This window comes from Macaca mulatta, chromosome 8 (assembly GCF_049350105.2).
Source record: "Macaca mulatta isolate MMU2019108-1 chromosome 8, T2T-MMU8v2.0, whole genome shotgun sequence".
NCBI lineage: Eukaryota > Metazoa > Chordata > Mammalia > Primates > Cercopithecidae > Macaca > Macaca mulatta.
In genome coordinates, this window is record NC_133413.1 from 126,637,693 (window position 1) to 126,657,967 (window position 20,275).

The 20,275-nt window shown below is 37.9% G+C and overlaps 1 long non-coding RNA gene across 1 annotated transcript in view; it reads right to left on the bottom strand.

Annotated features, from left to right (window-relative positions):
- The window catches only part of LOC114680434 (uncharacterized), a 42,978-nt gene extending 23,167 nt beyond the window's left edge, over nucleotides 1-19,811 (bottom strand). Inside the window, exon 1 of the long non-coding RNA XR_003732660.2 lies at nucleotides 19,678-19,811. This is a non-coding gene — a long non-coding RNA (uncharacterized LOC114680434). The remainder of the gene's footprint in view (nucleotides 1-19,677) is intronic.
- Nucleotides 19,812-20,275: the final 464 nt, after the last annotated feature.

A 20,275-nucleotide genomic window follows, 5' to 3' on the forward strand; every position in this document is an offset into this window, starting at 1 on the left:
CCTCGGCCTCCCAAAGGCTTTATTTTCTTTCATCATTGATAGAATGATGGAAGACATAAGTTAGGTTAGTCGCTGCTAAAACAATGCATTAAAATTCTGTGGCCCAGAGTAACTTCTCCTCACATCTCTTTGGACAAAACAAATCATGTGGGCAAATGGAAAGAGAACAGGAATTGCAATATTACTCTATGTCCAGGATATGGAATCCTGAAAATATCTGGCAAGCATCAAAACATCTACTGCACTCCAAAAGCCCATGCTATTAGCAACAATTTCTATATACCCTCAACCTAAGAAATGAAATGTTATGTAGCTATGTTTTTCCATAGCCATGACATATCATACAGGGAATAATCCATATCAAATGTCATTCCTCACTGTCTGCTTCTGTGTACCTAAAGTTTTATGGTATGACCTATTTGGAATGTTGAAATTGCACTAAATTCCGAATACCTGCCCATGATCTGTCTCTAAAATGCAATATATCATAACATAAGGTTTAATTATAGAAGCAGTTTAGCAGTAACCAAATTTAAATCCTATTTTTTTCTGATCTTTGCCCTTGCTTTCTGGAAAAAAAGTTCCTTTAAGCAAGCAATTTGCTGTGTTACCACAACTCATTAAAACAATGCTGCTGATTTGCCCTTTTATCTCCAAAATTATTCTATTCTGGAAACTTAAAACTACAGAAATAACTTCCTTTTGATTTTTATTTCCTCCAATGTCTGTGGATGGTGCTTTATAGTTTGCAGAATACAGGAACTTTTCACATCAATGATTTCATTTGATCAGCCTTTCATATAAGCATTATTTTCATTATAGTTCTCCAAATGAATAGATGGTTAATTTTTTTAAAAAAAGAAAAAAACGTAGCCTAAGGCCATACAGCTAAAAAGAGGGTGATGCTGAGATTCCACCCATCCCTTCTGATTCCAGCCTGTGCTTCTTCCTGTCGTACGTCCCAAATCTTTGTGCCAATTCTCTTTAACTGCTGGTAAAAATCAGTCATGGCCTGTCCTCTTTTTTGTGCGAGAATATCTAGGACAAAGAGTTCCGTATCCCAAAATGATGCTGACCTCTGAGGCTCCCACAGAAAAAGGGTCACAAAGTTTCAAGGGAGAAAGTATGTATTCTCTTAAGCAAAGGTAAACTTAGCATCTGTAAGAAGTTCCCTAGTCAGAAAAGTTTTTATTAGCAGGCAATAAATAAATAAATAAATAAGCTCCTCAACGGAGAGTCTTCTAAAGATAGAAAAACTAACCGGTAGTAAGCACCGGCTATGAGCCCAGCCCTTGATATTGTTTGGGTTAATAATGGTTGAGGTTTATTGAGCATTGGCTGAAAAAGTTCCAGGGTTAAAGCATTACATGCACTGGTACGTTTTATCCTTGCAAAATCCCCACAATGGAGATATAGTCATCATTCCTTTTTCGCACACGAGGAGACTAAGCATTAGAGACAGATGCCAACATCACACACAGCCGACAAGTGGCTGAACTAAGATTTAAACACACAGGGTCAAACACCGAGCCTGCCTCCTTGTGACTTGACGACGACGGCAAGCCTAGTACACAGAGATCATTATTCTCACTTTACAGAAGTGGGAACAATAGCACAGAGAGGTTAAGGAATGCTTTCAAAGCTGCACAGCCAGCAGGTGATGGAGTGAGAATGAACTCAGATTTGCCCCCATATCAAAGGCCAGTTATACCTGGTGCTGGTGAAGTTGAGTCTTTGTCCAAAGAACTCTGCCTCTTTTAACTTATGGGCCATCTCAGCAAAGGGAACATCACAGAGATCAATCACCAGGGATGGAATGACAATGCCAGACCCACATTTGTACTCTGGCTCCCAGTCTACTGATCCAGGCATGCTGTTAATCTCCAGGGCTTATAGAAGAGGAAATTCTGTTTGTTCCTAGAGGCCTTTGAGGCATCTTCCATTCGGAACTTGCACAACACTGTTCCTCTGACTGAGATTGGCTCCAAGTGTCTGCTACTGGGGCATCATTCCATTTCTTCAGGCTTGTTTGAGGCGTTAATACTCAGACACTTCCCCAGCCATCCCCAGCCACCTCCCTTCACCAGAGTCACCATAGAGACACGTTTCCATCTGTAAGGACAACGCACGTCCCCCATTTCTAGGATTAAGCATGTCACCTTTCAAGGAATGTTATGCCTGTGGCCGTCACTCGTGCCTCTTATTTCACAGCAGATGAAGTGAATGATGATGGTCACAGCTCTGGCACATTTACAGTGATCACCTCTCTTGATATCTGAGGAGCACTGAACAGGAATGTTGAAACATGTTTCTGATTTTAAAAATTATCTTGTACAGTTAGAATGGCTATTACTAAAAAGTAAAAAAAAGAAAAAAAAAAAAAAAAAAAAAAACCACACACACAGATGTTAGTGAGGTTGTGGAGAAAAGCGGACACTTATACACTACTGGTTGGAATGTAAATTACTGAAACCTCAATGGAAAACAGTGTGGAGGCTTCCAAAGAACTAAAAATAGGACTACAATCCAGCAAACCCACCACTGGGTATTTACTTGAAGGTAAGGAAATCATTTGATCTAAAAAGATACCTGCATTCATATGTTTATCGCAGCACTATTCACAACAGCAAAGTCATGGAATCAACCTAAGTGTGCATCAAGGGATGGTTGGATTTAATGTGTGGTGTATACGTATAGATCTAGATATGTGTACATGTACACATACATCTGTATAGATCTAGATATCTAGATGTGTGTGTGTGTGTGTGTGTGTGTGTGTATGTATGTATATATCTCCATACCATGGAATTCTACTCAGTCATAAAAAAGAATGAAATCATATCTTTTACAGCAACATGGATGGAACTGGAGGCCATTACCCTACGTGAAATGACTTAGAAACAAAAAGTCAAAAACTGCATGTTAGAAGTGGTAAACAGTGGGTACACATGGAAATACAGAGTAAAATAATAGATACAAGAGACTCCACAAAGTGGCAGAGTGGAAGGGGGGTACCTACTGGGTATAATGTACACTATTTAGGTGATGGATACACTAAAAGCCCACACTTCACCACTATGCAATACATCCATGTAACACAACTGCACATGAGCGCCTAAGTCTATAAATAAAATTTTTAAAAATCAAAAAAAGTCTATAAATTAAAATTTTAAAAATCTACTATGTTCTGTTGCTGGCCAAATATCCTTCTTGGTTACAGACATAATCAGGAAGATCATAATTTTATTAATAACATGCTATTGGAGAAATATAGCAAATAATCGTGTCTCATCAGGTCAAAGTGACAGAAAGAAGTGCAGCACTTCCTCATGGCCCACAGAATTGGGCAACTTGTAGCAGTGAACTAATGACTCTGCTGTTTAATTTATGTATTTGAGTAAAGCAAGGAATCAAGAAAGTAGGAGACTGATGAAGAAAGCCTAAGGCTGGGCACGGTGGCTCATGCCTGTAATCCCAGCACTTTGGGAGGCCGAGGTGGGCAGATCACGAGGTCAGGAGATTGAGACCATCCTGGATAACACGGTGAAACCCTGTCTCTACTAAAAATACAAAAAATTAGCTGGGCGTGGTGGTGGGCGCCTGTAGTCCCAGCTACTCGGCAGGCTGAGGCAGGAGAATCACTTGAACCCAGGAGGTGGAGGTTGCAGTGAGCTGAGATCATGCCATTGCACTCCAGCCTGGGCAACAGAGTGAGACTCTGTCAAAAAAAAAAAAAAGGGGGGAGTTGCAGGACAAAGTGAGTGAAGAACATGAAGAACATAGAGTGGCCATGTGGTACAGTGAATGGGAATGTTCCTACTAGACAGGAACTCAGAGAGGGTGCGGGCTGTGCTAGAAATGTCCTGAAGCTTCTAACCAATGAACTCAAAATCCCTCACTCCACTTTCCCATTACCAACATAAAAGGGCAACTTTCATTGTATTCACCATCCACACATCTCCTGATTCCTTCAAACTCATTCCTACTGTTCATTATAATTTCATTCCTTGTAGGTAAAAGTAAAATAAAAATAATAAAAAGTATGTGAAGAGTAACCCAGGTTACAGAACAGAGACAAAATAACCCTGAGATGATAAAGTGCCTTGCCCTCAATACCCAGCCAGGCATTGTCCCATGCAGAGCTGGGCTGAGGATGGTTCAGAAGGCCCGTCAGAACCTCTGTGGACCATGTGACAACTACAGAAATCATCGATGGAGACCTGACCCTCAGGTTTAAATGGGATAGTACGTATGCCACAGGCAACTTTTAGAGACTTTTATTCTACCTCACATATGCAAAAATATAGCGTCTAGCTTTGCTGAGTATGAAAATCTAAATTTAGAATCACTTCAAAATTGCCTCTGATTCCAGGAAGAACGCCTGAAAGAACAAAAAATAAAGAAAGCTGGAGACATTGAAGAAGTTGTTTTTTTGTTTTTGTTTTATAAAAAAAAGAAAAGGTAGAAGAACTTGTCCATCCTGACAAAATGCATCAACTAATTTCTATTTGTTTTCTCGAGAAGTCAAGTGCATAGCAGCTCAATGAGGCATCTGAATCTGCAAAAGAGAAGTGAATACTCATGAAGTTTATTTTCCCAAAAGGTCTGTGTTTTAAATGTACAGTGCAAGCAATCAAACTGAATCATTTAAAAATCAGGTTTGTAAATTTGAGTTCCCTTCCAAGGGTTTATTCTAGTAGGAATTTGTACTTCTGAGATGCTGGGGAAAGCCCTGGCAAATAAAGACTGCCAGAAAAAGCAAAGATAGTATCTGCTGTTCCATAAACAAAGCAGTTACTGCACGGCAGGTAATTCGGCTGTGTGATGCAGGCAAGCACTGTAGCCTGTGCTACTAACCCCTTACTAGGTCCCATCTAAACTGTTTCATGCCTGCAAATTGCTACGGGGTTAAATTGTCCATCAGCAGGAAGGGAAAGAGGGAAGCTTCATGTTCATGATAGGGAGCATGTTCAGAGACGCATCAAGCTTGAATGTAAAGAGAGGGAGGAGAAATGTCTGTAAAGAGATAGTAGAGCTAAGGTAAGAACAGCTTTAAAACAGCAGGCAGAGTCACGGAAGTAAATGGATAGAATGGAAGAGTCCACTCACTAGACCTAGAGAGACCTAGACTAGATTCGCAGAGATTAGAATCACCCCAGCTGGTACACACAAGTTTTCTAGAATTCTAGGAGTCCACAGAATAGCATTAATCACCATGGGAGTCTGGCATCACTGCTGTGTGGAGCTGCCTTCATGAAGCCGGCAGAGCAAAGATCCAGGAGCAGAAGCCCAAAAAGCATTGAAGGAGAGAAGCAGCAGGATGGGGCTTCCAGAGGTAGGAAAGGGCAATGCCAGGAAAGGATGAATCTGTTTATTTCCCCCAGTGGGCTGTCATCACGGCTGTGGAGTCGGGGGAGATTCCAGGGTGGCTTAAACAAAACCATGAAGATTAACATCTTTGGCACTTTTTTAATCTTCTTATCAGCAAGCTGAGCTCTCACTGATATCCTGTGTCTGCCAATGCTTAAGTTGCAAGGAAGTTTGGAGACAGACAGTCCCAGACTCTACAGCTTTCTAGCTGAGTAACTTTGAACATGATATTCAAATTTTCACTTTCTCTTCTGAATAATGGGAGTAATAACTGTGCTTTACATTTCAAAGGGTTAACAAGAGTTAAAAATATAGGTGAGGGACTTAGCACAGAACCCGGCACAAACTAAGTACTCGATATTCATTGCTACCATTGTCAAGACTTGTTAAAACGTAGACTGACGAAGGCTTAAAAAAAAAGCTCTCTCCCAGAGTTGACAGAAGATGCTGTATTTGGATTGGTATTCAGAGGCTGGGAAACTTTGCTGGTACCCTCTCAAAGCTTCACACAAACATGAGTTCAACAAAAGAATGAGCATTTATTGTGTGTGTTTGGGGAAGCCACCAGTGACAAAAATACAGTCCGTTCTCTTAAAATATCTTAAAAAGAAAACAAAAATTAATGAAATATAATATATATTTTATATATATGTGTGTGTGTATATATATGTATACATATACATATATATTTTTCAACCTGACAAAGAACTACAAATGTATATGAAAAGTTAAGCATTAAAATTTAATACAGCAGGCCCTTTTTTGACCCATCTATTTATTTTTGAAGTAATTTCTTAAATTAGCTCAATACATTCCATTGTCTTGTTCCTGGTTTTGGACTAGATAGAAAAAAATATATATATCTTCTTAAATGTCTGGTTAAAATGATGGTTTCCTTCCTTTAAAGGTAATTAGTAATATGTTGGATTCACTTTTTGTTGACTTGGAATACAAGCATGGATTCCACATGGGAGTCTCTGACTTCGATTCTTGTGAAATAAGCACAGGAGACTGTAAGACGGGGAAAATGAATTCTAAAGAATAAGATGTTTTGTGGCCAAGGTTGAAAAACAGATTTAATGCAGAATTAATCTTCAGAAGGTATTCGTGAGCATTTGAAATATGTTGCGTTGTTAACTGTATGATATTATCCTAACCTGTAGCCTGAAGGTCTTCCTTCATGCCATCCTGTGGCTTTTGTCATTCCCTTAATCAAATGTGCAGGGCTTGTGACCATGGTGTCAAAGTGTCTTTGTAGAAAAGTCATCATTGTTGAGGGTTAAGAGTTTAACCATATCACTTGAACTCTTACCCAAAAGCTAGGGCCGAACTAGACATGTAATGTCAAGATGAAACAGGGAAGAATTAAGAAAACGTACTGAGGCTTTCAGCATTATATTTAACATTGTCAAAATCTTTTTGATATCTCAAAGAGGCCACCAAAATTATTCAGGGCTAAGCTTTTTACTTGGGGAGATAACAAACCTCTTTTGGCCTTCTTCTTTTCGTTCATTGGATTTGAAAACTTTGATGTGATATAGAAAAGAATAGGTAGCAAAGATTCATATTAAATCAGCCAATTCCATTTATAAAAAGTCAACCAATTCCACTTATAAAAAAAGTATGGGGAAAAAAATTGTCTGAAATGCTTCAAAAATTTTCTGTGGATTATGATTACTAATAATGTCATTTTCCCATTATCACACATGGATAGATTGATTTTCTTTAAAAAATGATAATTACTAAAAGTTAAGATTATTGTCTTTTAAGAATTATTTTTGAAATTTAGGGTGAAGGTATAAATATGTTATTTTCATCAAAAATATTTATATCTCACACTTAACTTACTAGTTCTTCATTACAAACACTAGCTCCTCAAAGCCTTGAGTAGTGAAATTCAATGTTCCAATTTACTTGTATAAAAACAAATATGGAAGACTTAAGATTCCATATTTAAAAATTTGTTTTATTATTTTTCAGCATCTTCTAGGAGAGACCAATGTGCTGCCAAATGGAGATTTTTGGAAATCTACTTTAAACAATATATAATAAATAATATTTGCTTAAATAAACATAGTTACTAATACTTAACTGAATAGTAACCACCAAAATATGAACCCCTTTAAGACAGAAAAACTCATTAATCCAAGCTGAGCTGTTCTTCAAAACAAACAGCTCAGAAATAAATATGCTTATCAATAACAACATATTTGTATTTATATTTAATAAAGCACTATCTCACATATTTTATTTAGTTCTTACTGTAACCTATGGCTTAGCTTGTTTTAATTTTCATTTTAGAAATGAGAAAAGTGAAACTTTGAGCAAGTAAGCTGCTTGAAGTTTCACAGGTAATAGTTTCAGAGCTACAATTTAAGTGAGTTCTTATACTCCATCACCAGGGTTATTTCACCTTTGTCACATTAAATTCCTTGTCAATCACAGTAATACTGTTTAAGCTCAAAGTATTAGTAGAATTTTGTTTTTGGAATCACCTTTGGAACCCATTTATGAATCATAGAGGAAAATCAGTTTCATTATTTTAGAGTTGCAATGTAGTTTTTGATCAAAGAGGTGTTAAAATGGATGACCACATCATCAGGTTATTCCCCCAAATCAAAGCCACTTTCAAATTATAAAGATTTGCCACCCTGGAAAATATTCAAATAAACTCACTTGGTCTTAGCAAAAAAATTCAAAATTGAAATTTCTGAACTGTTTTAATCAATGGCAAGATGGTTGAAATGAATATACAATGTACTGGGTGCACTTGAATTGCTTAGAATCTTTTTGTCTCTTAAATGAGAATAAATAACCCCCTGTAATTTTGCCTGCATTCTTCTTATTTTTAGTGTTATCTATGACACACTGAGGCAGGAATAGGAGGAATTTCATTCAGTCAGATTCTATAGTGGGATCACTTCCATGAGGAAAAAAGTAAAATCAGTTAGGTATAACAGATTGAGCTATTTCTCCTTAACAATACCTGAAACTTTTTTAACCAGACCTTTATAAAAGAGTGGGAGAGAGGAACTAAAAGGAACTGAACTCAAATAACAGAACCGAATTTTTAGCTTAAATGTAAGCATCTATAGTAAACTTCAGTTAACAAGCACCTTTAACTGCAATGTTGATCTGAATTTAATTCTATTCCATTTTCCCCATTAGGGAATTAATTTTATCCAAAGTGTTTGCCTTTAATTCTTTTTCCTTTTTCATTGTCTAGAATCCATGCTAGCTCAAGAGCTAAAATATTAAAGGCAAAGAATTTGGAGTCTTTATGTCTGTAATTATTTAAAGCTGAATTTTCAGCATAGGAGAATTCACTACCAGATTTTCTGTAGTTCTAATTTACATTTTCTGTTTCAATTTACAATTAACAAGCAAAATGAACAGAGCATACTGTGACCCATCCCATTCAGTGTTTGGCAAACACGTTAATTCCAAGGCATCTAAGAATCAGCTAGGGATCATGTTTATAATGCCAACTTCTGCTCCTCCCCACCCCGATACCACCAAAAGAGAACCTACTGCAGTGGGTTTATGGTTAGACCCAGGCAGAGAGTTCCTGAACCACTCTTTAGATGATATGAAATATAAACTTTTTCTGCTTTTACTGGGTTAGTAAACAAAGTTTAATGAACTCATTATTGCTTTTGTTAAAATGACAACTTCATAGATGAATGCTATCCAAAAGTCCTTTCTCAAAAATTTGCTATAGTATCACATAGCTAACCACCATATCCCAATTGCCAATACCTGAGATTTTGCTGCACTTTATTTATTACCTTTAGAACAAAAATATTTTAGAATGGTTTCTTTCTGATTATTAACAAATTTTGCATTAATTAAACATGTCAACTAAGAGGTTACTATGATGTTTTCCTTTGGCAAGCATCCTGAAAAGTTTTGTCGTCTGCACTTTTTACCATAATGGTGGAAGAATTCAAGAAATATTCTAAGTCTAAAGATATACAGTGCTTCAGGTCTCTTATGTGGCTCGATAAAGCATGTAGATGTAATACCTGGCTGACTAATAGAAATATTAAGAAAACAGAGTTTTAGCCACAGGAAAGTTACTGAATATGGCTTCATAAGTTTTAATAAAGATGTCATTCTCACATACTTTATTATTTCCCTTTTATAAAATGAAAGTAATTGGACAACTGGTTACTTGGAGCCTTCACTTCTGAAAATCATTTTTCTGGTGCTATGGGCTGCTGAGTGAGAATCTCTTTGGACCTGCTTCTCTCCTTTCTGTTCATTACTGGGGTTAATCAAAACCCAGACCTTTCTCCGACCTCAAACATATTACCATGATGGGCTGAGAAAATCGGTAAGTATATGTTTTCTTTGATTTTTGAAACTCTGTGTTTGGTAAAAGCAGGATGTAGAAGACAAAGAAATAATGAATTAGAGCTACCTGCAGTAGCTCTAATTTTAGTCTTGTGCAAGCCCCAAGGAAAGAATTTCTACAGTGGTAAAGACAAGAATGTATAGCTACTAAAGGTCAATTGCTTGTTCTGACAAGCTGCTCCTTTGGTGATGATCTCTTTGCCCCACATTCTAGAGACCTGTCTGTCTTTCAGCAACTCAGCTATCCCTAAAAGGAAGGCTTCTTAGGATAAGAATGCTGGTTTCGTGCGGTCTTGCTGTGGGAGTTGCATTTTGGCTGTCTTCTTTTTGATTGTGCTAAAAGTGAAAATATTTGAAGGATCCACGTAAAAAAAGAATAAACTCCAAATCATACCAGGTAAACCCCATTTTTCTAATCATTATAATTAAAAATCCAACACAGTACAATTTCATATTCTTGTAACCTTTACTACTTTCCTATGTAACATTTACTATTTAGAGCGTCAGCCAAAGATCCAAAGGACATTTCCCGGAATATGATGCTTGAGCTTCCATCCCAGATAAAACAGAAAAAAAAAAAAAACTCTATGGGCATTCTCTGTACTTTCTGTTGAATTTTTAGTAAACCTACAACTGGTCTAAAAAGTATAGTCTATTAATTTATTTAAATCTATTACTGAATTGACACAATATTTATGAATATGCTAAACTGCACCCTTAAATTCTCTCTAATATGAGTTACCTAATTTCATCTGGATAGGCGTGTGCTCTTGAATTAAAATTTGCCAGAGAAAATTACTGAAAAAGCTTATAGCCATTTCAATAAAGTAGGTCTTCATTGGGTTTCTGAGTGTTATAGCAAAGAATGAATGGAAAAAAGGTGGGGAAGAACAGTTCTGATATTTCATTCACAAGTACGTGGAAGGATGTGAAATGAGACACTTAAATGTGAGAGCTCTATTAAACCGAGAAGGCTGTCAGAAAGCAGAGGCCAGACACACGATAAAATTGCTCTAAGACTTTTAGAAATTCTGACAAAAATCCCATTCAATGAGTGGTGACCTGGAAAAGTTTGAAATATCAATATAAAACACAGATAAATCTTATTTAGTAGCAGGAAGCTGGGAGACAATTACCCTTGGAGATACTTGGAGGTATTAATGGATGAAAAGATACAGTATTCATTTGTTCATTCACCTGCCAAATACTTAGTAAGCACCTGTTTTTAAAGTGTGGTTCCCAAACTTTGCTGCACATTAGAATCATCTAGGGAGTTTTAAAAAAATTCTGATACCCAAGTCACATCCCATATTAATTAACTCAGAATGCCTGGGGAGGGGAGCCAGGTGTCAGTAAGTTGTTAAAGAGCACCAGGTGATTCCAATATGCAGCCAAGATTTAAGGCATTTATCCATCCAAAAAAAGTAAATTGTGCGTGATTGCTTCTCTTAAGGAACTTGAAATCTAGGAAAGACAATTAGTCATGTACAAAAGCAAATACAAAGTAGAATGCAACATGTTATTTTTATTTGTTATTTATTTATATTTTTTTGAGATGGAGTCTTGCTCTGTTGCCCAGACTGGAGTGCAGTGGCGTGATCTCGGTTCACTGTAACCCCCGCCTCCCGGGTTCAAGCAGTTCTCCTGCCTCAGCCTCCAGAGTAGCTGGGATTACAGGCACGTGCCACCACGCTCGGCTACTTTTTTGTATTTTTAGTAGAGATGGGGTTTCACCGTGTTAGCCAGGATGGTCTCGATCTCCTGACCTCTTGATCTGCCTGCCTTGGCCTCCCAAAGTGCTGGGATTACAGGCATGAGCCACCACGCCCAGCCAACATGTGCTTTAAATGCACTATCTCATTGTGAAGTTGGCTTGGTGAAGTATCATTTCTCGAACCAAGCAGTTGTGGGGCTCCAAGGAGCTCTACAGAGAATACATTTGTGGTGATATGGTCATTTCTAGGAGCCTTATTTCCAGAAAGAGGCAGCAAACTGGAAAGGGCTCAAAGAAAAGTAACAAAATGATTACAGGCCTGGGGGAATGGACTTATGGGGAGAGATGAAAAGAGGAAATAAGTATAACCTGACTCAGTGACAATTAAAGGTGGAGGGGTCATGATAACAGTCTACAAATACCTAAAGGGCATGAACATGAGGGAAAGAAATGAATTACTTTGGATAATGCAAAGGGTGTTGGTTAAGAGTACTAGGACTGCATTATGAAAGAGAAAATGAAGGCATGGCATCAGGCAATCCTTGCTGACCATTGGAGCTGGCTGCTAAAGGAGAAGGAGCAGCTACATTACTTGAGTTCCCATAAAACAAGTTTGGACAACCACTTAGTAAATAGATGATTAAAAGAAATTTTATGTAACCTGGACAATGGCAGGAGGTAAGGGCAATTGAAAGGAGGAGAACAACTGAAATCTTTTTCAACCCTAATACCAAAATCATACTATAAAAAGTTCAAAGAACAGAAATTGAGAGGAGCTATTCTCTTTAAATGTGATCGCAAATGAGGTTGATCCTTTAGCTGTTATTAATGTGTTCATTATAGATGCAGCAAAACACCGTGGCACACATTTACTTATGTAACAAACCTGCATGTTCTGCACATGTATCCCAGAACTTAAAATAAGCCTCGACCTCCCAGGCTCAGGTGATCCTCCCACCTCAGCCTCTACAGGTAGCTGGCACTACAGGTGCACACCACCACGCCCAGCTAATTTTTGTATTTTTTATAGAGAAGGGCTCCCACCGTGATTCCCAGGCTGGTCCCAAACTCCTGGGAAGGAGGGCTTAAGCCATCCACCCTCCTCTTCCTCTCAAAGTGCTGTGATTACAGGTGTGAGCTATGTGCCTGGCCAAGAAAACAATTTTTAAAGAGGCTAGGTAATATATTCAAAGTCACACAGTTAGTAATGGTGCAGTGAGAAATGAAAATGCTTACTCTGTGGCTTCAGAGCTTACATTCTTCTATTTTTATGGAGTACACTAAATTAGGAACCAGATAAAACTTGTCATCTTACAAATCCTCCTCATAAACCTTATCTGTAGTATCAGGAGAAGAATACCTACGTTGTATAGTTGTTGTGATGAATAAGTGATATTTAAAAATATTTACCACAGCCTGGGACACAGTATATTTTCAAGAGATGGTAGCTTAAAAAAAAACCCTAAAACCCACAAAACAGACATTTCCACATGAGTTTTTCTTCATACCTTCATACATTTTGTATAAATCTGGCCAGCTTTCATTCTTCTTCCTCCCACTCTCTGGGCTTATATTGTTTTTATGAAATCAGGATAAACTGATAAACTAATTTTCACTATGATTTTATGTCTTCTTAAGAGACGTGCCTTGAACTTTGAAGGAGTTGTGAGAGAAAAGAGTGCCTATGCAAACAATTTATTTTTCCGGAAAACATTAATCAAACCTCTATTCTAGGTAAGGGGCTCTAATAGGTAATAGGACTATAATAATAAAAAGGCAGATGAGGGTCAGCCCTCCTGGAGCTTACATTCATGCAGAGAAGACACAATAAACAACAAACCAACAATGAATAAACAGACATCAATATAAACATTATAAAAGAAAGAAACTTGATATTATACATGACAGAGGGGTATAGTTACAGAGGATGATCAGAGAAGTCCTCTTTAAAGAGATGATTATTAAGCAGATACTATAAGACAAGGAGACACACACAGAAAGCCTAGGAGGAAACTTGCACAGAGTGACCAGCAATTGCCAACTTCCTTAGGAAAGGGTTTAGAATGTTCTAGAACCTCAAAGAGGCTATGATGCATAATGAGTGAGGGTGAAGGTGGCCTGAAATGAGGTTAGAAAGCTAGACAGCTGTCATATCCTGCGGGAATCCTAGCCCATGATAGGAAGGAGGGTTTGATTATGCACATGTTGGAAATGTTACAACCCTAAAGAGTTTGAAGTAAGGAAGTGACATGCTCTACTTAATATTACTAAAGGTTTACTCTAGCATGTAACTGCATAATAAATTATGTCCTGTGCTGCAGGATAGTGATGGTGGGGGATTAAGAAGAATGGAAGAATAGGATAGTGTTTACACTTCTATAGCATTTATATTCATTTGTTCCTTTTTTTAGGTTGTTTAATGATTGTTAGCTGTCATTGTGTCTTCTCCACATTGAGAAGACTGGAAGTCTAAAGATGAGATAAGAAGTGTTGAATTAGACTAGCATGGTGGCAATGGCTATGAGGAACAGTGTATAAATACAAGATATATTCTGGAGGTAGAACTGAAAGGCAGGTTAATTTTTATTTTACTTTATTTTAAGTTATAGGATACATGGGCAGGACGTGTGGGTGTGTTACATAGGTAAAAGTGTGCCATGGTATTTCCCGCCCCTACCACCCCATCGCCTAGGTATTAATTGCCACCCCTACCACCCCGTCGCCGAGGTATTAAGCACCACATGTGTTAGTTCTTTATCCTGATGCTTTCCTTCCACTCCCCCCCGATTGTGTGTTGTTCTCCTCTCTGTGTCCACATGTTCTCATTGTTCGGCTCCCACTTATAAGAGAGAATATTAGAGACATGCAAATCAAAATCATATTGAGATACCATCTCCTGCCAGGCAGAATGGCAGGTTAATTTTGAAATGCCCTAAAACATCTAAGGGACCATGCCAAGTAACTCTATTTTCTTATTTTCTGTATTATTGATGCTCTGGCTTCCAGAGCCTCACTGACAAGGGAGAGACTGCCCCCCCAGGGCTAGCTAATCCCCAGAGATACCAAATGACTCCCTGTGGAGCACGCCTTTCATATGCAAACCAACTAATCCAGAACCCACACCTCCAACTACCTCCTTTTTAAAGCTCTCAATATTCCCCTGCCATATTCAACCCAGGCCCAGATAGCAGACAACTAGAGACCACTCCTAGAGTGCAGAGTCCACTGAAATTACTCAGTCTAATCCTAAACCTGCTCAGCTTGCTTACCCTGCCTTGCACATTCCTTCCCATGAAAATCACAATAAGGGTTATGGCCCATTCTTCTTGCTTCTTCTGCCTTCTGACCGACCCTGGTGTTGCCCGTGTGGCCCTGTGTGCTATGGCACGCCCCTTCCTCTTGAGAACTGTGTGTAACAAACTACCTTCAATGGCAAACATCTCATGACCTGTCGATAAAAACAACCCCCACCCAACCCCGTTCAAAAACAGATCCATTTTAAAAACAGGTTGTCAATGATCAAATCAGGATAATTACTCTATTAATATGTACAAATATTGTGTCAATTTAAAAAATAACAGATTGTCAGCATAACAGTGGTATTGAAAGCCTTCAGAATGACAGGGATCACCTAAGGGAAGTGTGTAGATAGAGAAAAGGAGTCACAAGGGCTGCCAGGGGAGTCCCCAGAAATAAAAATCTGTGTTTTGGATTTTACACTGTGTGTCAACTGAGTTGAAGAATTATTTTCAAGCTTTTTCAGCACCCCACAAATCATGCCACATAAGCCACTGCCTACTCTACGTAAGTGTAAGGCTGATCCTGTTTCAAAATGAGTAATCTTCACTAAGCCCACAAGCATAGTTATCTTCCCAGAGAAATAACGTGAAGTTCAAAGCCATCCACGTGAGGATACACCCAGTAGGCAGAAACACATGAGATATAAAGCAACCATCCCAACATGCTGATAAGAAAGGAAAAAAAAAAAAAAAACCAGGGAGGTAAAACTCCTACACTGACAGACATCCAGGGTCTCTGCTGAGATGTCAGGCAACCAAATGCACACAGAGCCATATGCCCAGAGCACGTCTCAGACCTGTTCTGTTCCAGCACAGCATTCTCACAGGTCTACAGTGAAATGAGAAAACCAGACAGTGCATTTTCAACAAAGCTAAAAGTATTTATTTAAAAGAATTTCCTTTGAATCTGAGATTACAACTTTTGTGGCTTTTTTAGTATTCGATACCCTTCCTTTCACAAAATGGTGGCAAAAGTAGAGACAATTTGTTACTTTTTTACTTGACAAAAGAACAAAGAGGCAGTCCCATAGAGGCCCTTTACATTTTTTACTCTTTTCTTTTTACTGGACCATAATTTAAAAATTTGGAAACCACTAATCTAAAAGATGTTACACACCCAGATATATGAAAAAAAAAAAAATCCACTATCTATAACCAGATTTCTGCTTTCTGTTTCATCCAGACTAACGGAGTAACCCAGACATAGCTCGAATGAGATTTCTCAACGCCACCCATGATATGGAGTTTCCATTTTTACAGGTTGGCCATGAGTTAGGAAACTATTATCACACTGATGGAGGGAATGTGTACACATCCTGATCTAAAGTGTTATGTTTTCTCAGATACTGACAAGTAGGGACAAAGGTTCAACGGTGACTAATGAATAAAATGTTAAGGTGGAGACAGGACTTAATTGTTTAAAAGCAGTCACTTGAGGCGTGTAGCTGCATTCACTGTGAAACCAAATCAAGCTTCTGACGATGTGGCAAGGACAGATATATGTATTTATTTGTTTATTTAAACAAAAAAGCCTAGCACTTCATCAAAGTCTACTCTCTGCTTATACTTTGAACAGCTACTATAAGGGGATGTAGGATGAACAAGTTATCTTTGGGGGTTTGGGCTTCTCTGTTGTAGTTTTTTGTGGGGTTTTTTTTGTTTTCTGGGTTGTTTTTTTTTTTTTTTTTTTTTTTTTTGCTAATTCTGGGAGTAATTACAGCATCAAATTTCTGGGCATGTTCTTCAATAAGTAGGTCAGGCTCGAATGTTTGGATACAGTAATTTAGGAGGAGGAGCTTGTCCTGAGGAGGTTGCTAGAAGGGAGAAGAGGGAGACAGAGCCAAAGGCATAATAACTGATAAGTTATGCATTAATCAGGCCACTCCTTCATTTTCCTATTGTGATTAAGAGACTACAATATTAATCTAGCACTAGGCATTTAATAAGATGAAAAGCAGTGACAAAGAAAACTTCCCCTGTTTTCTATGGAAGAAGCAATGCAAAGCTTGAGAAATTGGCTGCAAGATTACCTACTGTCATTTCCACATTCACCTAAAGTGATCACACTTGAACCAAGACTATCACAGGAAAAGGGAGGATGTTTATCATTGGGATCTAGAACTCTGGCTTCCCTAATTTCTTCACGGACCAGAATGGAGACTGCAGGCAGCACTATGGCCAGTCTGCACATACTGCATTAAAGAAAGAAAAGTGACATGACTTTTTGTTCCTGTTGGGGCTTTCATTCAGCTGTAGCTAATAAATAAATAAATAAATAAAATTAAAAAATACCGATATCAGACCAAAGGGGAAAAAGCCATACATTTTGTTTCTGTAAATATAAACACAGTTGTAGGGGCATGCAGACACAATGTTGACATAGGTAAGGGTGTTTGTGTGTATTTTTAGAAAGGGGCATGGGGTAAATTAAAAACATAATTTCGTTAGAAATTCAGAACCAGATTTATTCTTTTCAGTTACAAGAAATAAAAGCTTCCATGTAAAAAAAAAAATGTTGTAGTTCTGTATGGAATTGTCTTGAACTTTTGTACTGAACCAATATAAAAATTGAACTATTTTTTTTTGTATTGAACGAGAAACAGACCAAATGGTCTCTCAGTCTGAAAATAGAAGTTCACCATTCAGTTCCTAAAATAACTTGCTTACTACCATAATATTTGAACAAGAAAAATTTAATTTTTAATGCTATTTTAAAAACCCATGTTGCTTGATCTCATCATGTGTTTTAAACAAAGTTATACCAGGGGAAGAAAATCAAGAAATAAAGTTTTGTCCAAAACAAGTCTCGCTTCTGATGGAATCCTTCTTTAATTCTGAATCATCTCTCAATTCTTTTAATATTCCTCTTGCTTTCATGGACCCATCTCTTATGTAATTTCTAGTGCTGCACTGGGGAGGCCCAGAAAGAATGGTTTGGTTGGTTTGTCTCACTTCCCAGAGAAAAAGTGACGTGGAACTCTGGGTAGCGAGATGTGGGACTGCTGAAGGAAAGAAAAAGAAGTCGCTCCAGCCCTTATGTGAGGATGCCACATTTATTTAAGAGGGGGTGGAGAAAGAGTAATTAAAGGACAGAATTCAACTTACAACTGAAATCTGTATCGGGCACTATCCTAATGCAGAAGCCAAGCAGAATTACCAGCAAATGAAACACTAACAAGGGTAGCTGCTATCTCTTCAGACAAACCACTGGCGGCTGGGAGCCCACAGGATTTATTATGATCAATTAAGGGTGTGGTGGCCTGGGATAACAGAAGCAGTAGTCCTTGCGACACGGATATGGAATGGAACATTAAGAAAAACACCCTGTTTTTAGAGCTCACATTTTCCCCCAGCAAAAACAGCTCATGTTCACGTTTAAGCATGTGTCTGTTTATCCGAAAGCCTTCAATTCTTACCTCTTGAAATGAAAAATAAAAATTTAAAACAAAAAGAGGATTAGGGGCTGGTTGGATGATAAAGTAAGAACTAATTAAGATAACACTTAGAAAGTAAAAGCATTAATGAAATTTTAGTTCCCAAAGAGATAAAATGTTACTATTCTCATTTAACGGATGATAAAAATAAGTTTTACAGAAGGAATCGAGAAATCTAAAAAGCATTAATTAGAAGAGTGTCAGACATTGAAACAAATCACTCCAAGAATGCTCCTGCTATATAAAAATTAGACTCATCCCACCTCACTCCTCACCTTAAATCTGCCTGATACACTCTGAACAAGCTAGATCAGGTTATCTGAGAATCTCTTTAGAGTCCTGAAGGTTAATCCTGTTCTTGCCTCATTAGGAAACATCTGACTCTCTTCTCCCATCTCTTTTAAAACTGAGGGTACCACAAACACCCCAAATGGAGCACGTACAGTTTCTGCTGACATTCCTAGGCTGGTCAGCCAAAGGACTCTGCTGTTTGTGAGCAGACACTCCTAGCACTGGGCGCTGGCTGGCTGACAAGTAACAAGTAGGGAGCAATGAAGAGATTCCTTTATTCCCTGAAAAACTGGAAACCTACAGCAAAGTAGCCTGACTCCTGCAGAGAGATTGGCAGGTAGAGAAAATGTTCCCAATTTTAAAAAACCATGCACATGTGAAGAATAAACCTCTTATCATCTGAATCATAACAACACCCCAAGAACACTCAACACTATGCCAGACGCCACGTGAAACACCTTGTAGACCTCGTCTAAATGAATCTTCAGAACCACCCTAAGGAAAATGATGCTTTGCATGTGACAGTAAGCAGAGGCATCTGAGCCTGACACATGTGGATTCAAATCCTAGTTACCCAGTTCCAAGTTGTATAACTTTTGAAGACTGGCTGTGTTTCTCAGTTTTAACTCATTCACCCTTCAGAAATGGGCTCTAGTCCTTCAAATAAGACAATCCTATAAGCATTTATTCTACCTTCAAAATCCACCCTAAATGTGTCCAATTTTTCCATCTGCACAGCCTCAACCCAAGTCTAAGGGGCAGATCCAGGTTTTGTGAGGCCTGAGGGGTTGTGCAGTTTGGGAGGCCACATTTAAAGAAAGGGCATACAAAGCTAAGAATACAAAATTAGGTTAAAAAACATTATGTACTTGCTTGAAAACAAATTTTTAAAGCTGTTTTGAAATACTGCAAACTTTATAAAAATAAAGAAAAATAATACACCGTGTTTATTACTTGACATGTTCACACACCTCCATAATTTTTCCTGAATGCTTTGGCTGCACATTCTTTGATCACCTCTTTAGGACAAAAATTTTGTAAAATAGCTTTTGATAAAACAATCTTTCTTATTGTTTTATCTTTTTAAAATAGATAATACAATCTTTCTTCTGGCAAGTTGAGGATAATCACCATGTTAGTCCAATATCACACTGCTATAAAGAACTACCCAAGACCAGGTAATTTATAAAAGAAAGAGGTGTAATTGACTCACAGTTCTACATGACTTGGAAGGCCTCAGGAAACTTACAATCATGGCAGAAGGTGAAGTAAGCACATCTTACATGGTGGCACATGAGAGACAGCATGCGAGAGCACAGGAAAAACTACCATTTATAAAACCATCAGAACTCATGAGAATTCACTCACTATCATGAGAACAGCATGGGGGAAACCACCCCAATAATCCAATCACTTCCCTCCCTAGACACACGGGGATTACAATTCCACATAAGATTTGGGTGGGAACACAGAGCCAAACAATATCAATCACTAAAAGCTTAAAGTATTTATTTCAGCTTTACATGTTATTGTAGTATTATGCAAACATTAGAGATTTTTGTCAAATTTGGAAAGACTACTTGCTCGTTTCTTTCGTAGATGAGCTGTAAGATTTAGGAGCATTTCAAGTTTTCTATGACTAATCATAGTTACAGAGGTGATTAGTGACTAATTTAAATGACTAATCTTAAATACTCTTTGAATCAGCAAAACTCGTTAAGCAGTTTGTTGTTGATGTTCTAATTGAGAATGGTGTGTTAGTAGTTTTATGTTATTTTCATCTTGTGAAATAGCAAAAAATTTAAATATTT